This window comes from Canis aureus, chromosome 7 (assembly GCF_053574225.1).
Source record: "Canis aureus isolate CA01 chromosome 7, VMU_Caureus_v.1.0, whole genome shotgun sequence".
Lineage (NCBI taxonomy): Eukaryota > Metazoa > Chordata > Mammalia > Carnivora > Canidae > Canis > Canis aureus.
The window spans coordinates 8,194,925-8,208,300 of record NC_135617.1 but is presented as its reverse complement, the minus strand read 5'-3'; positions in this window follow the sequence as shown (position 1 = coordinate 8,208,300).

The following is a 13,376-nucleotide window of genomic DNA, read 5'->3' as shown; positions in this document are numbered from 1 at the left end:
TATTCGGCCTTGACATTAGGTAAGTAAATTATTTCAGTGCCAAAGGGATCTCTCGTCTAGGCTGGAGTAAGTGAATGTGTTTTCCCAATGGCTACGTTCCCAGAGAATTTTTGCAGGGACAGAATTTGGCTGATATCGATCGTGGAGAGAGGTAGGGGAGGCCATTTAGTACCTAAATTGGGGTTGCGCACCCATGCAGTTGGCAGGAGGTGAGAACTCTTTGGAAGGTGGCCCGACTGGTTTCAATGTGACAAAAGCATTCAAAATTCGACAGATGTTTATTGAACACCTACACCTGCAAAGCTTTGAGTCCTCTGGGGAATTAAAAAATGGTTAAGTCAAGCCCCTGCCCTCACAGAGATTTCAGTCTACCCAACGAATCGACGGGGGGACCCTGAGAACTATAATACAGAGTGGCCCAGAGGGAGACTCCAGGGACGGATGGGTGAGGAGGAGCGGGCCCAGGAAGGTTCCCTGAAGGACAGGCTGGCCAGAGAGGCTGCAGGACGTTGGAGGGTGATTGTGACCCAGGCGGGCCCAAGAGAGAGAAGCGTGGGCAGCAGCGCAGCAGGGCACGGCAGGCCGGATTTGGGAAACTAGAAATAGCCTTTTTGAGCAAAACACAGAGAGCTGGGAAGTTCGAGTCCAGGCAGAGGTAACCGGGGAGGCCTGAACCACAGGTAGCGCGGGCAGGTGGAACCACCAGGCCTGCGCTGGTGCACGCCACCAACCTTCGGGAGCCCCACGCCCAGCTCGGTGCCGGACAGTTTCATCGATGACACACGTGAGCCCTGGCAGCCACAGGCCAAGAAGAGCCTGATCTCCAGCAGTTAGCTCGGCTGCTCTGGGCGGTGTCCGGCTCTGACTCGGGGCTAGTGACCCAGCCGAAGGATGCCAGGAAGAGTGCCGGGGACACAAACAGAAACAACCGGTAAGGGACCACCACCCCTTTACCGTCTTGCACCTCCGCGCAGATTTTTTTTTTAATCAATTTTTAAAAATATTTTATTTATTTATTCATGAGAGACACACACACAGAGAGGCAGAGACACAGGCAGAGAGAGAAGCAGGCTCCATGCAGGGAGCCCAGTGAGGGACTCGATCCCAGGACCCCGGGATCATGCCCTGAACCAAGGGCAGACGCTCAACCACTCAGCCACCCAGGCGTACCCTCCACGGAGATTCTGAGAAGCCAGTTTGTGTTTTCAGGGGGCACATCTATAATACTGGAACAGGGCCACATATTTCTATAAGGAAAGGCTGCCCACCCCCGTCCCAACCTGAGAAATTTAACAAAGACATAACCAAAGTAAGTTCTGAACCTGTTGGGTAACTAAGAGATCATCGACAAAAGGAAACCATAAATTTAAATTTTCATGGCATACGTATAATGGGGTTAATATTCTCCAGATGAAAATTTCTCCCTTTGCAGGTCTTCCTTTTTTTTTTTTTTCCCTGCTTGAATTTCAATTAGTCTCAACCTAATAAAGGCTTTTTATAGCCAACCAGAAACACTTGCGGTAATCAAAGGCTTTAAAGAACATAGTGCTACTATGCTGTAAGCATTCAGGGGATCCTTCATAAGCACAGTAAAACCCCGTGATAATGCACTCAGCAAAAGCAAGCATAATTTTAGATATAACACAGAATTGGCAACTGGCTCCTATTCTGGGCTGAGCGAGTGCCCGTTTGAGAAGAGGACAGGGATAAGAGTCAGGGGTGGGGGTTAAAGTTCTATGGGGGGGTGGGGGGGATATAGGGGTCTTGGAGTGGACGCCAAGGTCATGAAGGTGAAGGAAAGGCATGCAGATTTGTTTCAGAAAAAGAGGGGAAGAGTGAGTCTCTGGTCCCTGGTATTATCCAAGGTAAATCTCTGAATCTGGTCAACTACCTGGGACCTTTCTGGAATCCTTGATGCTATCCTGCTGCCTCTGGACTCAGAATTGTCCCCAACTATGTTTAAATTGGAGCCAACCACCACCACCAGGTGGCACCAAATCACAGCTTTGTCCGGATGAATTTAGCTATGGCAGCTGGACTCCCAGAATTCCTCACCAGCTAGCTCCACACTGCTCATTTTGTTGTAAACCTCACAAAACACTGTGACCTTACTTTCACATTTTTGAATTCTTTGGCTCTCACTTATCCAATTACAGTAGGGTTTTACTGAATTAATTCATGATAACCAATAATCAGGGCAGGTACTCTCTTGATAGACTACAGATCAAAGGAGACTACGTTAGACATTGTGCTGGTGTTTTACATACATTAGCTAATTTAATCCCTTCAGCAACCTATGACATTTGAGTAATATGAAACCACCACACCTATGGGCCAAAAGTTGTCAACTCTGGACATCTTCACATAGTTTAATCTGATAGTTATTATTAAAGTATTCCTTGAGTGCTGAGTTCTATATATACCTCATAGCTTGAGCTTATTAACTGCATTATTTTTTTTTAAGATTTTATTTATTCATCACACACACACACACACACACACACACACACACGGAGGTAGAGACACAGGCAGAGAGAGAAGCAGGCTCCATGCAGGGAGCCCGATGCAGGACTCGATCCAAGGTCTCCAGGATCACACCCTAGGCTGAAGGCAGCGCTAAACCACTGAGCCACCCAGGCTGCCCTATTAACTGCATTATTAAAGAATTTCAATAAGTTTATATGCCTGATCTATCAATTTCTGAAATGTTTGGCTAAAATCTTTTAACTATAAGATTTATCCATTTTTCCCAGAATGTTTAAAAAGTTGTTTCTTTGTATATTTTGAGGTTGTATTGTTAGGTGCATACATGTTTTTGATGTTCATAGTTTCTTGCTTTATTCCTTTAATCAGCATATAACATCCTTCTTTGTCTCTTTTTTTCCCAAATATTCTAAATTATCAGCTATTAATTTTTTTTTCTCTTTTTTCTTTTGGTTCATATTTTTTTCCATCTCTTCTTTCAAACTTTTTGTGTCTTTTAAGTTTCTCTTTAGACAATTTATTATTGGATTTTACTTTTTAACCTAATCTGAGTGTTTCTGTTTTTAAGATTTATTTATCTATTTGAGAGAGGGAGAAAGAGAGCGTGCAAACACAAGCAGGGGTGGGGGCAGAGAGGAAGGGGAGAGAATCTCTAAGCAGACTCTCTGCTGAGTGTGGAGCCTGACACAGGGCTCGATCCCAGGACACTGAGGTCACAACCTGAGCTGAAATCAAGAATTGGACACCTAATCGACTGAACTACCCAGGTGCCCCTCTAGGTCTATTTTTTAATTAGTCAATTTCATTTAAAAAAATTAATTCTAGGGATCCCTGGGTGGCGCAGCGGTTTAGCGCCTGCCTTTGGCCCAGGGTGCGATCCTGAAGACCCGGGATCGAATCCCACGTCAGGCTCCCGGTGCATGGAGCCTGCTTCTCCCTCTGCCTGTGTCTCTGCCTCTCTCTCTCTGTGTGACTATCATAAATAAATGAAAAAAAAATTAAAAAAATTAATTCTAGTGTAGTTAATGTACAGTGTTTGGTCAATTTAATTAATGTATATTTATTATAATTCATTGCAATATAAGTACTTATTTCTGCCATTTTATTTTATTTTTTAAAGATTTTTATTTATTTATTTATTCTTGAGAGACAGAGAGAGAGAGAGGCAGAGACAGAGGCAGAGGGAGAAGCAGGCCCCATGCAGGAAGCCCAATGCGGGACCTGATCCCAGGTCTCCAGGATCATGCCCTGGGCTGAAGGCAGATGTCCATCCGCTAAGCCACCCAGGCTCCCCTATTTCTGCCATTTTATTCTACATTTTTCATTTACTACACATCTTATACTTGTTCCCCCCTCTTTTTTTTTTTTAATTTAAAGATCTTTATTTATTCATGAGAGACAGAGAGAGAGGCGGAGACATAAGCAGAGGGAGAAGCCAGGCTCCATGCCGGGAGCCTGATGTGGGACTCAATCCTGGACCTCCAGGATCATGCCCTGGGCGAAGGCAGATGCTCAACTACTGAGCCATCCAGGCATCCCTATTTCTCCCTTTCTGTATTTTTTTTAGAGTGGGAGGGAGAGACAGAGGGAAAGGAAGAGAGAGAGAGAGAGAGAGAGAGAGAGAGAGAGAGAGAGAAAATCTTAGGTAGGCTCCGTGCCCAGCACAGAGTCTGATATGGGGCTCAGTCTCGCAGCCCTGAGATCATGTCCTGAGCCAAAATCAAGAGTCAGACACTGAACTGCCTGAGCCACCCAACTGTCTCCTCTTTCTGTATTTTTTAAAAATCAAGGTATAAATACCTTAATATTATTGGTGTCAACATAATGATTAGATTTTTTTTTTTTTTTTTTAGATTTTTTTTTTTTTTAAGATTTTTTTTTTTTGGGATGCCCGGGTGGCTCAGTGGTTGAGCATCTGACTTCGGCTCAAGGCATGATCCTAAAGTCCTGGGATCGAGCCCTAAAGTCATCAGGCTCCTTGTGAGGAGCCTATTTCTCCCTCTGCCTATGTCTCTCTCTCTCTGTGTGTCTCTCATGAATAAATAAGTAAAATCTTTAAAAGAAAAAAAAAAAAGGTTTTAAGTAATTTGTACATCCAACGTGGAGCTTGAACTCACACCCCTGAGATCAAGAGTCACGTGCTCTTCCGATTGAGCCAGCCAGGCGTCCTGTGATTAGATATTTATGTATACAGTTAATCCTTGGAGAATGTTGGGGGTAGGGGCACTACCCATCACAGTTGAAAATCCACGTATAAATTTTGACTCCCCCAAAACTTAACTATTAATAGCCTCCTGCTGACTAGGAGCCTTACTGGTAACATAAACACCTGATTAGCACATATTTTATATGTTATATGTATTATATACTGTATTCTTACAATAAAGTAAGCTAGAGAAAAGAAAATTGTAACAAAAACACCAGTACTGTATTTATGGGAAGAGATATGCATATAAGTGGATGCACACAGTTCAAATCCGTGTTTGAATACAGGGGACAACTGTATTGCAAGCTGATCGCCACTGTAAGTTTAATTAACATCCATTACGACACATAGCTACAAAGTTTTTTCTTTCTTGTGATGAGAACTTTTAAGATTTATTCTTCTAGCAATTTCCAGATATGCAATACGATATTATTCACCAGTTTCCATGTTGTGCATTACACCCCCATGACATATTTATTTTATAACTGGAGGTCTGTACATTTGGACCTTCTTCACCCATCCTGCACCTCCCTTCCCACCCCTCACTCCCCCCCCACTCCCCCCCCACACCCACCCCACCCCCGGCAACCAGCAGTCTATTTTCTGTATCTAAGAGTTCCAGGTTTTGTTTTTTAACATTCCACATATAAGGGAGGTCATGCAGTATTTGTTTTTCTCCACAGATTTTTATTTTTCTGGCTTAAGTGTTGAGCATTTCAATCTGCCTGGAATCTGTTACTTCAAAGCTCATGTTCTCTTTGTTGCACCACAGCACGAATTAGAATATCAATGGAACCTTAGAAACTTCTCATCTACCCCATTGGATCTAAAACTGGAATATATGTGAGAATTACTTGGAAGCTTTTGAGAAATTGTTATTCCTGGACCTCACCTTCAGAGATTCTGGCTCCAGCTGTCTGGGTAAAGACCTGATGCTAATAACACAAGCCCCTGGTTTCGATGCAGGTGGTTCACATACCACATTGTGGGAATATTCTTACCATCAAGCCCCATAACTTTCCAAATGATAAGCTTTATGCTTGTCTTTGAACTTTAAATATTGCTTTTTAAAGATATACTCCTGTGTGTGTGTGTGTGGGGGGGAATAAAGATACACGCCTGGGCAGGTTCTAATCATCTTTATCTAGATCTCTTTCACCTTATATTGTCTTATATGCCTAATAAAGTCTGTAGACCTACTTTAAAAAAATTTTATTTAAATCCTAGTATAGTTAATACACAGTTTAATATTAGTTTCAGGTATGGGATGCCTGGGTGTCTCAGCGATTGAGCATCTGCCTTTGGCTGGGGGAGGGGGGGTGTGATCCCGGAGTTCCTGGATGAATCCCATGTCGCGCTCCCTGCATGGAGCCTGCTTCTCCTTCTGCCTGTGTCTCTGTCTCTCATGAATAAATAAACAAAATTTTAAAAAATAATTAGTTTCAGGTGTAAAATATAGTGATTCAATGCTTCCATACAACACCCTGTGCTCCTCACAAGTGCACTCCACAGTCCTCATCACCTATTTAACCCACGCCCCCACTCACCTCCCCTCTGGTAACCATGTTTGTTCTCTATGACTAAGAGCATGTTTCTTGAGGTACCCAAGTGGCTCAGTTGGTTAAGCACCTGCCTTTGGCTCAAGTCGGGGTCCTGGGATCGAGCCCCATGTCAGGCTCCCCACTCAGTGTAGAATCTGCTTCTCTGTCCCCCACCCTGAGCTCATGCTCTCTTGAATAAATAAAATATTTTTTTGAAAGATTTTATTTTATTCATTCATGAGAGAGAGAGAGAGAGAGAGAGAGAGGCAGAGACACAGGCAGAGGGAGAAGCAGGCTCCGTGCAGGGAGCCCGACGTGGGACTCGATCCTGGGTCTCCAGGGTCACGCCCTGGGCCAAAGGTGGAGCTAAACCACTGGGCCACCAGGACTGCCCAAATAAATAAAATCTTAAAAAAGAAATCTGTTTCTTGATTTGTCTTGCTCTTCTTTCTCTTTGCTCATTTGTTTCTTAAAATCCATGAGTGAAATCGTATGGTATTTGCCTTTGATTCATTTTGCTTAGCGTAATACTTTCTAGCTGCATCCATATTGTTGCAAATGGCAAGATTTCATTCTTTTTTATGGCTGAATAATATTCCATTGTAAAATATACATTTTCTTCCTTTTTTAAAAAAAGATTTATTTATTTATTTATGAGAGAGAGAGAGAGAGGCAGAGACACAAGCAGAGGGAGAAGCAGGATCCATGCCTGGGGCCTGATGCGGGACTCGATCCCAGGACTCCAGGATCATGCCCTGGGCCAAAGGCAGGCGCCAAACCGCTGATCGACCCAGGGATCCCCAATATACATCTTCTTTATCCATTCAGCAATCAATGGATACTTGGGCAGTTGCCATAATATGGCTGTTGTAGATAATGCTACTATAAACATAATGGTGCATGTACCCCTTTGAATTAGTATTTTTGTATTCTCTGGGTAAATACTCAGTAGGGCAATTGGATTGTAGGGTCGTTCTATTTTTAACTTTTCATGGCAACTCCAGACTGTTTTTCAGAGTGGCTGCACCAGTTTGCCTTCCCACTAATAGTGCAAGAGGTTTCTGTTTTCTCCACATCATCACCAACACCTGTTGTTCCTTGTGCTGTTGATTTTAGCCACTCTGACAGCTGTGAGGTGGTATCTCATTGTAGTTTTGATTTGCATTTCCCTGATGATAAGTGATGTTTAACATCTTTTCTTGTGTCTGTTGGCCATCTGTATGTCTTCTTTGTCTAGACTTACTTTCATAATCTGTATTCTTCTAATTAGAATTTGCAATCCACTGCTCCTTTACTATCTATTTGACTTGCTGTGTTATCATTATAAAAACATACATATTTCCTTTATTGACCATTTACTGTCAACCTCTGTAATGGATGCAGTCATAGGGCATTTGGGCACTCAGCCATTTTACTAATAAGCACGACTGTCTTCATTTTTTTAAGAAAGCAAGAAGAAATTTGGGGGAATTTGCCTGATATCCCATCCAATGGAGAAGATAGTACTTGAACCCAGATCTGTGTATTCTATTTATTATAGCCCATTGCCTTTGAAGAGCATCTGATCCCAAGAAGCTCACATTATAGCGAGGAAGAAACAAATAACCTCACTCTGGTCATTTTTGTAGCAAAGACAGTTTTCTGCACCCAGTAACACTTAATGATCAGGGGGAAGAAAAGCATAAATTAATCCTGGTCTCTTCTCTCTCTCTCTCTCTCTTTTTTTTTTTTTTTTTTTTTGGTCTCTTCTCTCTTATTCATGATTTCCAAGTCAGGGGAATCACAATCTGGTAAAACAAAAAAGAAGCAAAGAGGACTGTTTGGGAAAACACAATTTTGGAGACAAAGCAGAAAGAAGAGCCTATGTCACACACAGTGAGCTTCTTCGTCTGAACAGCTACTGTTGCAGGTCATCGAAGTGACAGGTCCCATTATGTGAAAATGTCCATCACAAGCTAGGAGTACTTTCATTTTGCACTCTTTAATTTTCATTTTTCTGATTAATTCAATACAAATTTTAAGCATACAAAAATGTAAAATGTACTATTGGTACCATTTTCTACTTCCTGTACTCAGTTTTATAATGCCGATGTTAAACATAATAGAGCAAGCAACTATATGTAATTGTAGAAATTATTGCTAGGAATTTGCATATGAAATACACACCTTTTACTGCCTCTAGTTGGCATTGTTAACTAGGTTATAAATAGTACAGCTGACACACTGCAAACAGAAAGCACTTTTTGATGGGCACATACTATGAATGGAAGAAGTGTTCAAACACAATGTTTAAGTTGGAAAGCTTTCATTAGAACTAGCCAAGGGGGAAAATGGTTTATTTCCTAATCATAGCCTTGTTTAAGAATCCAATCATATAGAAAGATTTATGGTAAAGCTTTCTAAAAACAGATATTTATGCTACTACTTAGGTAAACAAGTGATACATCCAGTCTATAAACATATTTTAATAGTGTTGATGGGCACTTTTAAGAAAATTGAGCTGTTCCCTTTGGATTAAATAATTTCTTACTGTGTATATATGGAGAGGCAGAGGAAGTAATAGGACTAAGAAAAAGATTGGAGAGCCATTTATATCTATACCACTCTTGAAGATAAAGCTCATACTAGGGCATTTTGCTGAAATCATCTACTAGAATTTGAAATTTTAAAACTTTTTGAAAAGCTCTAACCATTGAGACAGAGAAAAAAGATGCCATTCATTTTGACTGACCATAAAAATTAAATTAATAGGATGGTATTTTTGCTGATGTTTTATTTTGCTTAAGGGCAGAAAATTCAACACTCACTATGAGGGCTGTTTCAACCATTACAAGGTGTAGGTACAAAGACTAGTGATGCCTTTTGTAAATGACAAACCTAACATTTGCAGACATATTTTTATGGACTGTAATAATTCCGTTTTCTAAAGTTTTATTTTGTTTTGTTGTGGCGGTAAAGCAACTATGACACAAAATTTTGATGTTGAACAGTATACTCATCCAGATAACAGGAAAGGTGAGGGGGCCAGGGACAAAATTTTCTTCCTACACATTTGTTTTTAGGCATCTATATTTGCCTTAGTGCCTTGATACCATGGTGATAGCTTAGCAACAGCTAGATACAAATTAAAGTAATCTGTCATGCCAGCTTCTGGTCATAAAAAGTTGGTAGGTAGAGTACTGGGAAGAAAAATATAGATGCTTAGGTGTTAATAGTTTAGTCAAAAAGAGATTTGCTCTCTTTACTGCCTGCTCTTACCTATCTTTCCATTATATATATAAAGAGATGAGAATCAAAAAAAAAAAAAATCCAAACAAACCCCAGTGTTATAACTGGTAAGACAAAATTTAAATCTTTCTTTTTTATAGAAGGGTCACAGCCCCTCTCTCTTTAAGTTTTTATTTATTCATTTGACAGAGAGCGCACACATGCACGCAAGAGAGCACAAGCAAAAAAAAAAAAAAAAAAAAGAGAGCACAAGCAAGGGGAGCAGCAGAGAAAGAGGGAGAAGCAGATTCCCCCACTGGGATCATGACCTGAGCCTGAGGCAGAGGCTCAACCGCTGAGCCACCCGGGCATCCAGGTTCTGGTATTTTAATAGCGGCTGCCTGGTGTGCTGTGTTAAGGATTCTGAGGTTCTGTAGGTAAAGCGGCTGTGAATACTTATCCGGGTGGGAGGGAGACTAGGGGTAAAAAGACTTGTTAAGTGGAATGTAGGATGTGCAAGGAAAGGAGGGTGAGCCCAAAGCACCCAATAAAAATTACATTTATTTTAAGTCTTACATTTTATTTTATGTATTTAAAGTAAGCTCTATGACCAACTTGGGGTTTGAACTCAGGACCCTGAGATTAAGAGTTGTATGTTTACCAACTGAGCTGGTTGGCACCTCTTAAGTCTTACTTTTTTTTAAGATTTTATTTATTTATTCATGAGAGACAGAGAGAGAGAGAGAGAGAGAGAGAGGCAGAGACACAGGCAGAGGGAGAAGCAGGCTCCATGCTGGGAGCCCAATGTGGAACTCGATCCCGGGACTCCAGGATCATGTGCTAAGCCGAAGGCAGATGCTTAACCACTGAGCCACCCAGGCATCCCAAGTCTTACATTTTATATTAAAATAAATATTTAAAAAAGCTTACATTTAATTCCATTTTATATATAAATATGTATATATGTATATATATAATTAATTAATTCTATAATGTATATATATTATAGAGGGGTCACAGCCCCTCTCTAAATTTTTTTTCTAAGTTTTTATTTATTCATTTGACAGAGAGAGGGTGCTCACATGCATACATATATAAATATATATATATTTCTTGCATGCCATGAAAGTTTAAAAAATCATTTGTAATAAATTACCTAACTTTAACTTTGTGGGGGAGAAATATGTTCTTAGTTAATGTGCATGTTCATTCTGTGGCTTCCCATACCACCTGGCTGTCTGCTGAGCATTCTTGGGAGTCTCTGCACCTCATTTAGTAAAGCCCATCTAGAAGACCGAGAGAAATAAAAATGTTTAAATTTGTGCATGATAATGTGAGATTCAGAGAAGGTAAGTAACTTGCCTGTCAACGGCAGAGCTGGGATCTGAAGACTCTAAAGGCCAATTTCTTTCTTTCTTTTTTTTTTTTTTTTTTAAGATTTTATTTATTTATTCATGAGAGACACAGAGAGAGGCAGAGAGACACAGGCAGAGAGAGAAGCAGGCTCCATGCAGGGAGCCCGATACGGGACTTGATCACTGGACTCCAGGATCACGCCCTGAGCCGAAGGCAGGTGTCAACCACCGAGCCACCCAGGCGTCCCTAAAGGCCAATTTCTTAACAAAGATTCTATCCTCCAAGACAAGTACCAGGATTCCCTGAGTCGAAGGCAGACCCTTATCTGACTGAGCCACCCAAGGTGCTCCAACACTTCCCTATTTAAAACTTAATATAAGGCTCCAGTAATCAAGACAGTGTGGTACTGTCTTAAGGAAACACATAGAGATCAAGGAACAGAACTGAGAGTCCAGAAATAAACCCTTGTACTTATGGTCAACTGATTTTTTTTACGAAGTTGCCAAGGCAATTTAAATGGGGAAAGAATAGTCTTTTCAACAAAAGGTTTCTCTAGAACTGGATATCCACATACAAAAAATATTTAATTGAATTAAGTGGTTTTCAAAGGGGGTGATTTTGGCTTCACAAGGGGAGAGTAAAAAAAAAAACAAAAAAACAAAAAAACAAGGGGAGAGTACATTTGGCAATGTCTGGAGACAATTTTGGTTGTCACAACTGGGGGCAGGGGTGCTATTGACATTTACTGGGCAGAAGCTAGACATGCTGCCCAATATCCAACAAGGCACAGGGCAGATCTCCACAATAAATGATCCAGCCCAGTGTGTCAATGGTGCCGAGGATCAGAAACCCTGATTTTCCTCACACCATATACAAAAATTAATTGAAAATTAATTATAATTATAGACCTAAACTTAAGAGCTAAAACTATACAACTTTTAGAAAAGAATACTGGAAACAATCTTTGTGACTGTGAATTAAGCAATGATTCCTTAGATATGACACCAAAAACATGATCTATAAAAAAAAGTTGATAAATTGGACTTATCACAATGAAAGACTTTTGTGCTTCAAAAGTTACCATTATGAAAATGAAGTTAAGGCATAGACTGGGAGTAAATATCTGCACACTGTACATTTGATAAAGAACTTGTACCCAGAATATATCAAGAATGCTTATAACTCAGGGCACCTGGGTGGCTCAGTCGGTTGAGTGTCCAACTCTTCATTTTGGCTCAGTTCATGATCTCAGGGTTGTGGGATCAAGCTCCACATTGGGCTTGTGCACATTGTGCTCAGTGGGAAGTCTCTTTGAAAATCCTCTCCCAAAAAAAAAAAAAAATAAAAAAATAAAATAAAATAAAATAAAAAAAAAGGAAAATCCTCTCCCTTTACTTCCCTCCCTGCTTGTGTACTCTCTTTCTCTCTCTCTAAAATAAATAAATCTTAAAAAAAAAAAAAAAAGCTTATAACTCAATAACAGGACAATAACTCAATTAAGAAATGGGCAAAATGTTTGAACAGACATTTCACCAAAGAAGAAACATAATGGCTAATATGCTCATGGGACGATGCTTAACATTATTAGTCATTAGGGAAATGCAAATAAAAATCGCAATGAGATACTATCTCATTTCTACTAGGATAGCTATAATAAATATTAGACAAGAAAGGATTGGCAAAGATGTGAAGAAATCGGAATCTACAGGTGTTGCTGGTAGAAATATAAAATCATACAACTACTTGGGAAATAGTTTGGCAATCTTTTTTTTTTTTTTTTAAACAGACACTTTGACATTTATTTATTTATTTATTTATTTATTTATTTATTTATTTATTTTTATTCATGAGAGACACACAGAGAGAGAGAGGCAGAGATACAGGCAGAGGGAGAAGCAGGCTACATGCACGGAGCCCGACGTGGGACTCGATCCCTGTCTCTAGGATCACGACCTGGGCCGAAGGCAGGCACCAAACCGTTGGGCCACCCAGGGCAGCCCTAGTTTGGCAATTTCTAAAGTGTTAAACATAAATTTACCATAAGTTTTACTTTGGGGAATCTACTTAAGAGAAATGAAAACATGTCCACACAAAGACTTGTTTTTGAATATTCATAGCAGCATTATTCATAATAGATAAAAAGTAGTAACAACCCAAATGCCAATCAACCGGTAAATAGATAAACAAATGTGGCATATCCCTATAATGCAACACTATTTAGCAATAAAAAGGAATAATGATTAATGTTACAACATGAATAAATCTCAAAAACATTATGCTGATAGAAACCAGATATAAAAAAAATATAATTCCACTTATAGAAAATGTCCAGAGAAGGCAAATCTATAGACAGAGAGTAGATTAGCGGCTGTTCAGGGGTTGACTGCAAATGGGCACAAGGGATCTTTAACACTGAATTGTGGTGATGCTTTCACAACTTTGGAAATTTACTAAAGATCATTCAATTGTATAATTAAAGTAGGTGAATTTTATGGTATGTAAATTATACTTCAATTAAGCTGCTTTAAAAAAAGAATGCAATTAAAGCAGTTCTAATCTTCAGAAAAAGAAGGATAAAGGAT